Raw genomic sequence first — 11953 nt, forward strand, 5'->3', positions numbered from 1 at the left:
TGTTGAAATGTTGTGCCTGTTTTTTATGAGCACAACCTTTCTTTTGCGTGTGTTGCTGCTGTGGGCTGATTTTGATTTTTTTTTAAGCAATGGATCCCTATTTTTTTATCTAAAGAGCTATTTATATGCAAACTAATATCAGCTGATGAAGTGTCTGAATTATTGAGGCTAATTATTCATCGCGTGTGTGATTTCTGTCACATGGCGTTACTTCCTTTCCTATATTGGACAGCTAGAGATTTTACACGATTTAGTAAGACTCAACAAACAATAAGCATTTTTGAATGCTTGCAAATGCAGATGTTTCTGTGAAAAAATGCTGTTTTCCAGACGTGCAAACACACCCATGTTCCTGCAAGCATCCGTAAGAAGGTGACTAAAACAGGAGGTGGACATATTTAAGTGAACTGCCGTTCTGAATTGAGATAAGTGTCGCAGCCCTGCTGCGACTATGGAGGCTCGTCCAGCTTGGTAAGACAAGTGTCCTCCTCTTCCCACCGGCTCGAGAGCACGATGTGTCTCTGACAAATGCCTGGCAGAGTGGAGGGGCAGTAGCAGCTCTCTGCGGGGAAGCCAGGCTCTGTTGCTTCTCTTTCTTTTTCTCACCCGCTGCGTGATAGGAGAAGCAGCAGATTTTTTGTAGCTGTGCCACTGATGTCCCGGAGATACCCAGTCTGGTCATTTGTCTGCTTGATTTTTAGGCAAAAGAACCACAGTCACTTCACTTAACAGAGCCTGGATACTATGGGGAGGAGTACCAGGGCAAAAAAGAGATTTCTAGCATTAGTCCAAGCCTTAGAAGTGTATCATGTGTCTTTACAGAGCTTCGGGACCTTACCATAGAAATTAGAGGAAGGAAAAGATACACTGGACCATGCTGTCCCTTGACTACCAATGTGTTATCATTTCCTACTGAGGAACAGTCTCTTTTCCAGAGAAATTTTGAGGAGACACAAATATATTTCTTCAGTGACATTTCAGCCAACCCCCAGAACAATTTTGGCTTAAAAAAAAGAAAAAGAGAAAAAGCCTTTGGTTGCCAGCCAAAATCTGCTAGGTTTTGTTCAAATCACTTCTATGAAAATACGAGCATAGCTGCAGGAAGCAGACCCTTTTTGTGAAGGCTGTGTTTAACTAAACCCCCTTTTAGCAAAAACTGCTCAGACGGAGTTTTAGATCAGCCCTATATGTTTGTGCAGCGCTTGCTCCTATTTTAAGCATTTGATTAACAATGCTGCCACCACCTTCAGTGTGGACTGCACCAGACTAATACATCCCACCAGTAAGAACGCTTTTCAGGTGGTCTAATTTATCCTGAGCTTCGTTTTAGTCTGTCATATATGCAATTCAGAAGATACCCTAATACAAAATATAGGGATAATCATACATTTAACCACATATCGGTGATAAGAACACCTTTTTTTGGAGGCTTCTTGTAGCCTGAAAGAACATTGCTGGCGTCTGAGGAAGAGAAAACATTTTCCTACCTGCAGACTACTGAGGGTCCCAGAAGTTCAGCTTTCTGCAGAGAGAGTGACCTTAGTCAACTTTCTTAGCCATCCAGATGACCCGGGGCAGTGATGTTATCTTGACATCACCCAGCATGGAAACAGCTGGTATCTAATATATTTAATAGATTTCTCAGGTCAGAAGAGACCGTTACGATCATCTGGCTTGACAGTTACTATAAGCAATTGTGATATTTTGGGCTTCAGACAGTAGCCGGCGAGGGTCAGGAAGGACTTTTTCCCCCCAGTGCACTATCAGTGTATATTTTCTGGTTTTTGTTTATTAGTTTGTTGGCAGGTTTTGTTGCTTCCTGAAGGCATCAGAGACTGGTTACAGCTGGAGGTGGGACGTGGCAGGGCCCCATGGCGCCGTGCAGAACCGGGAGGAGTAATATCTTCTCGTGGAGGTGCTGGGAGTGTTGGCAAAGCAGGAAGGCTTGGGTATCATTTTTAAATGCCCAGCTGGTATATTTTGCTCACATGACCTGGGTCAATCTAATGCCAGATACAGGGTCAGGAAAAAGTTTTCCCTGAATCAGATGGAAAGGGACTTTTGGCCGCGAGGCATTGCTCTCGCAGTAAATTCCTCGCCGGTGCAGAGCTTCAGGCACTGCGGGCTCTTCAGCCCGGTTTGCTCTTTGGCCATCGCACCCAAAAGTTCAGTTGCCTGAGAAGTAAAACAACTCAGCCTGACTAAAAACAGTCACTAAAGGAGGAGCTGGATGGGCGACGGAGAATGGGAGAGGAGGTTAGCTGATCTAATTGACTTCATCAGCCTCGGGCTGCGAAGGCTAAGAAATGAACAGCACTGGCTAGAGTAGCCGATCTATTCCTAGGCATTGGGGAAACTTCATTCTCGTAATTAGAGTAAAAGTGAGAGTGGAGCAAACTTAAACGGGCACCATCACGTGGCCCGTCAACGGCAGCCCGTGGAGGTGAGGAGCGAATGGTGCTGGCTGGTTCGCTGGGGAGCAGGACTTGGTTGCCGTTGCTGCAAATATAAATAGCTGGATCGGCGCAGAAGCAACAGTTCAGTCCCATCGGTATTAGAGCTTTGCCAGCTACAGGCTGTGCATGGGTAGTTCTTCTTTTAATCCCGTCTCGTACACCAGCCCTTCCAGTCTCATAACGATCCCGTTGCATAAGGCGTGGGTTTGAACGGGGTTATGAAAGGGAAATATTTCTCCAATGCGTTGCTGCGGGAAGCCTGCGGGGAGAACGGACCACGCTGACCGCGGAAAGCCCAGAGTTTCTCCCTGCGCGCCTGGAAGAAAGACGTCGAGCGCCTTCGCCTCAGGTGGGTGCAAAAGCGTTGCTGCGGCCCCCGGCAAGAGCCGCGGACCATGCCTGTTCTGTGGCAGCGAAATAAAGTCTTGTGCTTGACACCACAGCCGCTGTTTCACACCTCACCGGCTTTAATCTTATGAATAAACAGTATACTAATTGTTTCAGCTCTCCGGGCGGCGGGGTTTGCGAGGCAGCCTAGTCATGCCAGGAATTTAAGTTTTATGTAATTCGCTCTCTGCTGCGGATTACAGGCGTGTTGCCGTCTGGCTGGCCGAAGCACAACACGCCGCAGGTCCGGTTTGCTTTCCCAGAGCAAAGCCAGAGCTACCGGCAAGTCCAGCCTTAGCTGCAAACAGAAAGTGGAGCGAGGGGTTATTCCAGCCACCTTTACGACGCAGCCCCCGCGCTCCTGACCTCGGCAGCTCCGCGCGGCCGACGTTAACGTCCTCCTGTTAAAGGCTGGTGTCTTCTTGGCCGGGTTGTTTTTGGGCCGTGCTGTTGTTCTCCCTCGACCTCCCGGGCCTCCCGGGGAAGAGGGGAGCCCGGGCCGGCTGGCGCATCCGCCTGCCACCGCAGAGCATCCCGGCGGCAGCCGCGCTAACCGCCCGCCGGCGGAGGACGTCGGCGCCGTCTTTCAAACCGCCTCCCCCTTGGCCACCACATCTCCCTTTCCGAAGGATAAACTTCAAAACGCGCCGTCTCCTCCGGTTTTCGTTTCGTCTCCCCCTGCCCCATCTGTTCGTTTCCTCTCCCCCTCCGCTTCCCCGCGCACGCTTCTGCGCCATATGGTCCCGCTCTCCTCCTCATCCTCTCGACAGTGCCGTCTACTTCTCTTCCCCTCCGGGCCTACTCAACCTTGCCAACGCTCATGATTTTTCTTGCAAAGCTCAGGAAACTTGATATTTTTATTTATGTCCCAGCTCCTGGAACGCTGGGATGACGGCTGAATTGCAGCTGTCTTGGGGTTTTTTGTTGTTGTTTTTTTAATGGTTAAAAACAAGTTTCTGGACCCAGCGCTTGCATTCAGAATATGCAGCGCCCCAGGATTTTTAAGGTAAGGAAGCGATTTGGCTGGGCTTTCTCCTTGATGTTTGAAACCCGCTCAGCTTCCCGGCTGCCTGCTCCCCCTGCGCTTGCAGGGCTGTTCTCCGCTCGCCTCAGCCCTTTCCCCTCACCTTGCTCACACTTTCTGCTGACTGGTCTGTTCCGTGCTCCGGCTTCCCTGTTTCATCTCCTCTCGTTATTTAGCAGCCACCCTTCACAAGCTCATCTTCCTCTGTCAGCCGAGTCCAGCCTCTTCTGCAATGAAAAAGGACGTTTTCATAAGCAGCCTCCTATCCCAGCCTGCCCCGGATGGGTCAGCGGTGGTGGGAGCCTCTGCCCTGCCGCGGTCCTTCGGCAGCGTCAGAGGTTTCGTAGGCGTTTTGGATTAAGAGGGTCGCCGTGATGTAGCAGTCACGTAGCCTTTCCCATGGTGAATTCATCTGTTCTGGGCTATCGGTCGTTCTAGGGTCGTATCGGTCGTTTCCTAGTGCTGTTTAGGAAAACCCAGGCGGTATCCGTGAAATCTGAGGTGGCGGCAGAAGGAGCAGAAGGCCAGGAGCTGGACAGAGAAGAGAAGGGTTGTCCTGTCAGCTAGGGAAGGCAAGCATAGGGACACATCCAGGGTGAGAGAGGTATCCAGACAAGCCCTCCATGCCAAGGCAGCTTGTTAGGTTAATGTAAGTGGTGAGATGAGTTTATGTGCACAGGTGCCAAGGAGTTTTGTTTTTTGAAGGCATCTGATCCGCTCTTGGAAGGCTGATGCAAAGGGAAGCCATCGCACCCTGTGTCCCTGCGGGATAGTTGCCATCCCATATCCACCATCTGCCTGATTCATTTATGGCTGTGGCATCTTGTTTTTACAGTTACAGATGGCTCGAAAAGTTAAATCAACTTGACACAACCATGGCACAAAATTCTCCCGTCCCTCCCACTCGTGCGTGTCAGTGCAGCCCATTACTATCAATCAGACTTTGCAGTGTTGATGGATGATTATCGTCAGCCAGCACAAGATGCTAAACAGGCTGCGGCGTTACAAAAATTCGCAGGATTATAGCAAGCTTCTGCATCCTCATTTTCCAAGCTACACCTTAAAAAAAAAAAAAAAAAAAGCTTAGAAATCTTCATCCGTAAAAGTCATAGATGTGGAGATTTGTTTTTTTCCTTCAGAATCTATTTGGCCAGGAGCAACGCTTATGAGCAGAGACGATCCTTCGCTTTTCTCTTACAGGGAGAAAGTGGGAAATCAAACTCGGTATCTTTTGTTGTGCGCAAGGAGACCCGGCTAGGGATGAGAGACAAGCTCGCATGGGGCTGCAAAGCTCCCACCGCAGGAGAAAGTGGGTGACTTACCTTTTTCTGCCAGAAAGCAACTTCTGTGCCAAACATTTAGCGGCAGGGCAGCGCTGTGTTTCTCTGCAGAACAGCTGGAGAAGTTAGACAGCGTTCAGCGTTTGAGGGAGCTTTCCCTGCCACAAGCGTGGTCGGGGCGAGGAAAGGGTCTCGCTACCACCAGCACATTCCCCGTTTGGACGCGCTTGGCCAAAAACGTGGGCGATCCAGATCTCATCCTGCTCTCGCTGTGGTTAATGTAAGCCCCCCGCTGACTTCGACGGCAGACTGAAGGACGTCCAAATGAATAAAAAGTTCCTTCTTTTTAAGACCAAAAGCAGAAAATTACTCCAACACCTTCCTGCATTTGTTTTTGCAGAGAGTGAAGGATGCCTGAGGTAGACATGCCCGTTTCAACATGGCTCTTCAGCTGTTGGGGTGGAAGCGTTTAGTCTCCCGATCAGCCAGCCCAATCGGTTGCACAGCTACGCTGAAGCGCCAGCCCTCCATCGCTCTCTCTGCTGGGTGGCAGTAATATTGTTTCTGCTTCAGGTATCGCCGTTTCAGCCATGCTCTTCACGCGCCGATCTCCTAAGTGGAAGGCGCAGGGGGAAGGGGATGTCTTGCTGATCCATGTTAATTAAGATGCCCTCACTGCTAGGCATAGAGTAGTCCTGGTCCCTCTGAAAGCGTGCTTCAGTCTTAGCTTTTGCTTTCCGAGTGGTGGCTAGGAGAGATTTGAATCATTGGTATGTGGTCCCGTGAAAGCCACATGCGTGTAGATAGTGTATGCTGGCCTCGAAGCAGGAGATAAGGAGTAGAAGCCTAAAAATGAGAAATTTCGAGGCGGACAGTATGCGTATTTGTGCCTACTTATGAGTGTAAGTACATTTACCTGCTAGCGTGTGGGGAGGTGAAGAGGTTAGTTTGAGAACAGCTCATCAACGGCTACAGTGAAGCTGGCTGATAGAAGCGGGTTGCGCTGACACTTAATTGGCACTTTTTAAAGTAGGGGTGCCAATTTGCCCTCGGAAATAAGATAACGCGCCCTCCGTGCTGCAGCATCTGTGCGGGGACGGTCCTCCCTCCCTCCCTCTGCCTGGCACGGATACCATCTTCAGGTGCCGTCTTTCTCAGCGCTGGTAGGACCTGCTTAACCCTGGCAGCGATAGGAAGTGGAAACACGGGTTATCGGGAAAAACGGGAACGAATCCCACTGTGCATCGAGGGCGTTGCATGCGTGGGACAGCCCAATCAACCCCTTTTTCAAAAGACAAGTAAAGCTGGCCCTTTCCCCCTCAAAATGCCACAAAAGAAAACGTTGTCTTGACTGGGAGCGCGCTCGTTTGTTGGTGAGAAGTGCGCTGCGCAGGAGGAAACAGAGCACGGGGCTGTGAAGACACACGTCCACCAGAACCAGAAACCTCTGAGTTAGGATTAGCAGAGCCGACAGAGACATGAGGTGCAGAGGCATCGTGCAGGAACGTCGGCGGTGAGCTCAAAAAGCAGCGTAACCGCGTTCCCGCCGTGTCCCGCCAGCAGTTAGCGTCCGGACGAGGGCAGGGGTTTACGCACCGCGCTGCCCCTGGCCCGGAGCTGCCCTCCCTGGGCAGTCCCGGCCTGCGTTCACGGGTCGGCTTTGCGACTCAGTTTACCTGCGGGTACAAGTTGAGGTCCTAATAGTCATCTTGCTTGTTAGATCGATTTGAAATCTTTGATTAGAAGTGTGGCCTGGAGCCAAGGATTATTCGCTAGGGTATTTAGGACACGCGCATTGCGTGGCTCGTTCCTGCTAAGGAGGACTCGCAGCGTTGTGCAAGGGCTGAGCAAGAATACGCAGGATTTTCTGCTAAATACCGAGACTCGTGCACTGAGGCAATTACCTGCTTTTGAGACATCGCTGGCATTTGTATAATTGCTCGGCTCTTCCTGCGTTGCACATAAAGGTGGTTTTGCCTTGAGCACCCAAACTCCAGGAGCTGGCTAAACCTCCACCCTCTCGGCTCTCGCCCTGCGCCGGCGCGGGGCCGTCGCAGCCGGGCGCTCGCAGCCTCGCTGGGCGCCGTGGCGAGGGCTCGCGGTCCAGCCCAGTGGGATGCTGTGCGAGGAATCGAGCGCATCTCCAGCCGAAGCGTTTCGAGCGGACGAGGTCTGACCAAACCTGAGCCAAACCCATCAAAATCCCTTTTGGGAGGCCAACCGGGAACTGGAAGGTGGAGCACTTCTTAGCAATCTTATTTATGAAGACTTCTACCCAAATCCTTATTTGTGGTTTTTTTTTTTTTCCTGGTTCTAAAACGGGATAATCTGTGCTTGCCTTGTGTTTGCGAAAGTGCAGAAGCTTGTGCTGCCACATGAATATTCAAACTAATAATAACGCCACCATTCATGTAAAAGCGGTGAGTTGTGATGCTGACTACACAAAATGTTTTGTTTTTAATAAATGCCTGGCTTCCGCGCTGCTCTCTCCCTGCTTCGTGTTACTCAGCGGGGATGGCAGAAGCCGCAGAATGGAAAACGTTACTTGAAATCTTGTTTGTTTTTTTTTTTTTTGAAGACGCAGATGCACTCGGAGAAGGAGCTGAGGATCCGGCCCTTTGCCTTATACATGGGAGAGCTCCCGGAGGGAGGTAACCACTCCGATTTATATGATTAGAGACTGCTGCTCCTTTTCTGTACGGGCTCTTCATTGCTCATTTCCCCTCCTGAAACTTGTTTCTCGCAGTTGGCCGCGCTCAGTGTGCGCAGAGCTGGGAAAACACAGCAGCAATGTTGTGAAATTATTTTGAGAAATCGAGTGGCAACTGGTGCGAACAGATGTCCCGGGGAAAGAGATAACGGGGAGATGGGGCTGGACTCCCTGCATGCTTCCCTTGCATGCTTCTCTAGCAAGCACGTAGCCCTAAGTAATTAACTAACGTTACTGAAACTATTGTTATAGCATCGATAGCTTTTTTAACTGCTTTTGTCTTTTTTGGGCTTTTCTTACAGGGGAGCTGTAAGGAATACAGTGGAAATCAACAGAAATATATAGTGAAGTAGCACTATAATGTTCTGTAGTCTATAAGCAAGTTCCCCTGTCAAATGTCTAACTCAGGTAATACCCGATTTTTTAATGGGAGTAGAGTTCTCTAGAAAACAATAAGTTCTGCAAGTACCACTGCCAAAAAAGCCTGGTGCTTCCTCAGCTTGGGGTTTGCGGAAGGTTTGCTTCGAGCTCCTGGTTCCCGCTGAGCCGCCACGTCCGCCCCTCTCTCAGCTGGGCACGTCCCTCCTCCGGCATGGCTCTTTTCCCAGCGTCTGAAGGACTGCAGTGGTGTTGCAGAATTTCATCCCTCTCTAACGTTTGGTTGCAGCAGCGGCGTTTTGAAGCTCTCCCAGGAGCCGGCTGCTGGGAGCGCCTCTTTTCTGCTGTCCGCGGGGAGCATCAGCAGGGCTCGGGGTGCGAGTTTACCTTCGAGGGATCCCTAGCGCCTGTTCCTGTCGAAGTGCAAGCATTAGAGCGGTGATGAATACGACAAAGCAGGCCTTTGACCCTCGTTGAGAGATGCAGAGGGGAACAGGCAAGGAAAAACGACTCAAGGCTATTCATTACTGCGTTTCGATTAATTCTGCTGTTAGATTTCCTTGCAGACGAGGCTCCCACTTTGGAGGGCTCAGCTTGGAAGCAAAGTTGCCGCTTTACGTACCTGTTGCTTTAGAAAACGATTTAGCTCCCTGCCGGGCCTGATTCCCGGTCTATCGAGGCAGAGGTAAAGGTTCCCATTGACTTCGGAGGGGTCTGCACCTCCGCGGGAGGCCGGCGGCATCCCCCACCCCTGCTCTCCTGGCTGCAGGTGCTCTCTTTGTTGCAAAGCGCGAAGCAATTTTTAATGGCCTTTTTCTTTGATTTCTTTGATTTCTTCCAGCGCTGAAAACCGCCTCGCCGCACCCCAGCGGCAGTGGAGCGGTCGTGGGACGAGCGGGAGCCCCGGGAGCTGATTTTATGCCAGCCCGAAACATTGCGTGGAGAGATTTGCCTGGGGGCGAGCTTTGTCTCCCGGTGGGAAGGGCGACAGCCTCAACCTCTGAGCCCGAATTCAAAACCCTTCCTTCCCCCGCTGCCTTCGCAAGGGCACGCGGAGGGTTATTATCCGTTAGCGTGCCAGGGAGGCATGCACGACCCTAGCAGACATAGAGGCAAGATAAGGTCCTTGCCACACTGACGGACGTGGGCAAAAAGTTCTCCGTCTTTGAGTGGAAGGTAGTGATTCGGGTCAACAGCGTGACAGTAAACTGGAAAATTTGGCAAGGCGAATTTGGCTCTGGCTTCTCTGCTCTGCACTATGCGGCGGCAAAAAAATAAGTGCAAACTGTGAGACGTCGGTACTTTTCTTCCCGAGCTGTAGCGCAGCATGGTGAGGCTGAGCTGCGTGACTGCAGATACACAGATATACTCTTCAAAGCCCTGTGGCCCGGATCGGACGGGGAGAGCAGGACGCAGCTCTGCAGGGTTGGGAAGGGATGCAAGCCCGTGCGAAAGGATTAGGCCTCTGCACTTCTCCCTCTTTTAGAAAAGCTGGACTTCAAGATAACGAGGAAATTTCAACTTTGGCAGTAAAACTGTAGAGAGTCGCATTCGCCTCCCCCCTGTCCCCACACTCAGCCAAAACACTGCCAGCTTGGTGTGCTCCCAGGAGATGAGAAGGGGGAAATGCAGAGATTTATTGAAATCTGCTTTTTACTTATTAGGCTTTTTACTTATTTTGAATCCTTTGACAGCAGCCAATAAAGATGGTCCCAAACAGAGACATCTGCTATGCGAGTGTGGTTGACAAGCACAAATAATAAAAAAAATGATAATGGCAATGGAAAGAGCTTCTGCTTCTAACATGTTAGCAGCCAAAGTATTTCACTAAAAATGGATCCGCTGCAAAGAACAAGAGAAGAATGAAGGGGGGTCATTTTCTGTGGAAAAATTTTGATGGAAAACTGGGTTTTCAGTTAGATTTTCCACGAAAACAAAACATTTTCCAAAACACTGATTCTCCAAAGAAGCTTTTTTTTTCCCCCTCTGGAAAAAAAAAAGAGCACCTCAAATCCTAGAAATTGCGGTTTGGGCTATAACCCAGAATAAGAGAAGCTGTTATTTGGAGGCCTCAGACCACAGGTCTTTTCTGGGTCAAGCTCCAGCTCTCCCTCCTGTGCTGTGCCCATCCTCTCCCAGCCCAAACAGGAAAGAGAAAATACCTTGCAAATCTGGCATTTCCACATTTTATGTTTATTCTTCGTTTTTTTGGAACTTGCCCCCCCCCCCCCCAAATGAACTTTTTTGTACGGAGGGAAGGAAAATGCTGCCTAAGAGCAGATACACAAGACGTCGCCAGAAAGAGGGTTCGACGGAGATACCTGACGGAGCCCTGAATGAAGGCACTTCTGTGCTGGGAGCTCGCCCCCACGTCACCTGGGGACAATGACGTGCTACAGGGACTCGACTTGTGCTCTGCTATGTTCCTTTAACTTATCTGTAAGTCACCCTCTCTTTCACTAGTAAGAGAAAATAACTGTGCCTTCTGCCACTTTAAGATATAAAAAGTCCGAGCAACAAAACAGGCTTTCTCTCCTCATACAATTGTCTCTGCTTATCACCAGTCCTTGCTCGGTGTACAAGAAAAAAATGATATGCCGTAATAGCTAAAGATAACCGGGCGAATAAAGGACGGATTTAAAATAAAACATAAATACACTAAAAAAGTTGCACATACTCTGTTCTTGACATCTCTGCTGGACTTTGCTGAGCGTAGCCTCAACCTGATTTTATTTGCTTTGGTTGGGTTTAAGTTAAAACCTCCTTATTTGAGCACAGTATTTTTAGATCCAAAATACAGAATGCCCGTTGTGGGTAGTGGCCTTGCCCTCAATTTATTTCATTTTCTCTCTCTGTTGTTTGGCCACACTATAATCATCTTGCGGCTTGTGTTCATGACATGCTTCTGTTTACCCCGCAGTGTGCAAACTGGTATGATATCTTGTGTAATACCAGCATGTTTCCACTGCACGTTGCAGGAAGAAGCTGGTTGACTCTGGAAAGCAGTGAGAAAAGAAAAGTGCTTATTTAGTAATTAAACTGAAGCACCTGCCATATGAGCTTTGCACCACTCTAAGAAGTGGGTGAGGACGCTCTTGTAAGCGAAAAGTCATGCTGGGTGAAAAGCAGGAGGGGGAGGCAAAATTCCCATTGCCTCAGTTGGAAGCAGAATTTCATGGGAAATTCCACAGTGTGTGCAATTCCAAAAATGAGGGGACTGGTAAAATAGCAGAGAGATTTCTTTGCTGTGGGCTCCGTTGGCCATGAATAAATGGCGTTTGAAGGAAACGTGTAAGCTGGTCCGTCAAAAGTGGAACAGCTAAAGCGTTAACGGAGTAATTTGCAGTAGCTCGTCTGCATGGGAAGCCAGAGCGCTGCAAGGGGGAGTGTGCGGGGCAGTGCCAGCACCTCTTTATCACGCTGCCTCTAAAATACGAGCAGCAGAATAGCAGTGACCCAAACTGCTGGGAATATAGGGATATTCTCTCAAATGCAGATGCTTCAGGGGCTGTCATTGCTTGTGGGCGCTCCTTGGCTGAGGGGTAGGGTTCGTCGCCACGGGCGGCACGCTCGCCTGTTTGCATGGTGCCAGCAGGGCTAAATCCTCCAGTTACGTTTGCTGTTTGGCTTTGTCAAAGATGACACTCCAGAGGTTCGGCCCGGAGGACGGGAGAGTTGCCTCCTCACCTCAAAACTGGGACCACTGTATTTAGTCTTG

At 49.9% G+C, this 11953-nt stretch overlaps 1 long non-coding RNA gene across 2 annotated transcripts; it reads left to right on the forward strand.

The window, feature by feature from the left end:
- Positions 1–2244: 2244 nt before the first annotated feature.
- Positions 2245–11294, forward strand: LOC138064792 (uncharacterized). 2 transcript variants are annotated; one of them, XR_011138048.1, is made up of 4 exons: positions 2245–2805; positions 7726–7798; positions 8160–8920; positions 9077–11294. It is a non-coding gene; the product is annotated as an uncharacterized lncRNA (long non-coding RNA). The 2 variants fall into 2 exon arrangements; XR_011138047.1 differs by having other exon boundaries at positions 7726–8920.
- The last annotated feature ends 659 nt before the right edge of the window (positions 11295–11953 follow it).

Source organism: Struthio camelus, chromosome Z (genome assembly GCF_040807025.1).
Source record: "Struthio camelus isolate bStrCam1 chromosome Z, bStrCam1.hap1, whole genome shotgun sequence".
Classification (NCBI taxonomy): domain Eukaryota; kingdom Metazoa; phylum Chordata; class Aves; order Struthioniformes; family Struthionidae; genus Struthio; species Struthio camelus.